The sequence below is a fragment of the Physeter macrocephalus genome, chromosome 11, assembly GCF_002837175.3.
Source record: "Physeter macrocephalus isolate SW-GA chromosome 11, ASM283717v5, whole genome shotgun sequence".
Taxonomy (NCBI): Eukaryota; Metazoa; Chordata; class Mammalia; order Artiodactyla; family Physeteridae; genus Physeter; species Physeter macrocephalus.
Genome location: NC_041224.1, coordinates 163,133,513 through 163,135,992, shown reverse-complemented (window position 1 = coordinate 163,135,992; position 2,480 = coordinate 163,133,513).

Genomic DNA, 2,480 nt, shown 5'->3' with positions numbered 1-2,480 from the left:
TTGTAGATTTTTTGATGATGGCCATTCTGACCAGTGTGAGGTGATACCTCATTGTAGTTTTGATTTACATTTCTCTAATGATTAGTAATGTTGAGCATCCTTTCATGTGTTGTTAGCAATCTGTATATCTTCTTTTGAGAAATGTCTATTTATGTCTTCTGCCCATTTTTGGATTGGATTGTTTGTTTTTTTTCATATTGAGCTTCATGAGCTGCTTGTATATTGTGGAGATTAATCCTTTGTCAGTTGCTTCATTTGCAAATATTTTCTCCCATTATGAGTGTTGTGTTTTCATCTTGTTTATGGTTTCTATGCTGTGCAAAAGCTTTTATGTTTCATGAAGTCCCATTTGTTTATTTTTCTTTTTATTTCCATTTCTCTAGGAGGTGGGTCAAATAGGATCTTACTGTGATTTATGTCATAGAGTGTTCTGCCTATGTTTTCCTTTAAGAGTTTTATAGTGCCTGGCCTTACATTAGGTCATTAATCAATTTGTAGTTTATTGTGTATGGTGTTATGGAGTGTTTTAATTTCATTATTTTACATGTAGTTGTCCAGTTTTCCCAGCACCACTTATTGAAGGGACTGTCTTTTCTCCATTGTGTATCCTTGCTTCTTTTGTCATAGACTAGTTGACCATAGGTTCATGAGTTTATTTCTGGTCTTTCTATCCTGTTCCATTGATCTATATTTCTGTTTTGGTGCCAGTACCATATTGTCTTGATTACTGTAGCTTTGTAGTATAGTCTGGAGTCAGGGAGCCTGATTCCTCCTTGTACGTCCACACAAATTGTGAAATTTTTGGTTCTAGTTCTGTGAAAAATGCCATTGGTAGTTTGATAGGGATTGCATTGGATCTGTAGATTGCTTTGGGTAGTATAGTCATTTTCACAATGTTGATTCTTCCAATCCAAGAACATGGTATATCTCTCCATCTGTGTGTATCATCTTTAGTTTCTTTCACTAGTGTCTTATAGTTTTCTGCATACAGGTCTTTTGTCTCCTTAGGTAGGTTTATTACAAGGTACTTTATTATTTTTGTTGCAATGGTAAATGAGAATATTTCCTTAATTTCTCTTTCATATTTTTCATCATTAGTGTATAGGAATGCAAGAGAATTCTGTACATTAATTTTGCATCCAGGTACTTTACCAAATTCATTGATTAGCTCTAGTTTTCTGATAGTATCTTTAGGATTCTCTATGTATAGTATCATGTCATCATGTCATCTGCAAACAGTGACAGTTTTACTTCTTCTTTTCCAATTGGATTCCTTTAATTTCTTTTTCTTCTCTGATTCCTTTGGCTAAAACTTCCAAAACTATGTGGCATAATAGTTGTGAGAGTGGGCAACCTGCTCTTGTTCCTGATCTTAGTGGAAATGGTTTCATTTTTTCACCATTGAGAACGTTGTTGGCTGTGGGCTTGTCATATATAGCCTTTATTAAGTTAAAGTAAGTTTCCTCTATGCCTACTTTCTAGGGGGTTTTTCTCATAAATGGGTGTTGAATTTTGTTGAAATCTTTTTCTGCAGCTAAAGAGATTTTCATATGCTTTTTCACCTTCAATTTGTTAATATGGTGTATCACATTGATTGCTTTGCATATATTAAAGAATCCTTGCATTACTGGGATAAACCCCACTTGATCATGGTGTATGATCCTTTTAATGTGCTGTTAGATTCTGTTTGCTAGTATTTTGTTGAAGATTTTTGCATCTATGTTCATCAGTGATATTGGCCTGTAGTTTTCTTTCTTTGTGACATCTTTGTCTGGTTTTGGTATCAGGGTGAGGGTGGCCTCATAGAATGTGTTTGGGAGTGTTCCTCCCTCCGCTATATTTTGGAAGAGTTTGAGAAGGATAGGTATTAGTTCTTCTCTATATGTTTGATAAAATTCACCTATGAAGCCATCTGGTCCTGGGCTTTTGTTTGTTGGAAGATTTTTAATCACAGTTTCAATTTCAGTGCTTGTGATTGGTCTGTTTATATTTTCTATTTCTTCCGGCTTCAGTCTCAGAAGGTTGTGCTTTTCTAAGAATTTGTCCTTTTCTTCCAGGTTGTCCACTATATTGGCATATAGTTGCTTGTAGTAATCTCTCATGATCCTTTGTATTTCTTCAGTGTCCATTGTTACTTCTCATTTTTCATGTCTAATTCTGTTGATTTGAGTCTTTTCCCTTTTTTTCTTGATGAGACTGGCTAATGGTTTATCAATTTTGTTTATCTTCTCAAAGAACCAGCTTTTAGTTATATTGATCTTTCCTATTGTTTCCTGCATTTCTTTTTCATTTATTTCTGATGTGAGCTTTATGATTTCTTTCCTTCTGCAAACTTTGGTGTTGTTTTTTTTTTTGCTCTTCTTTCTCTAATTGCTTTAGGTGTAAGGTTAGGTTGTTTAATTGAGGTTTTTCTTGTTTCTTAAGGTAGGATTGTATTGCTATAAACTTCCCTCTTAGAACTGCTTTTGCTTCATCCCATA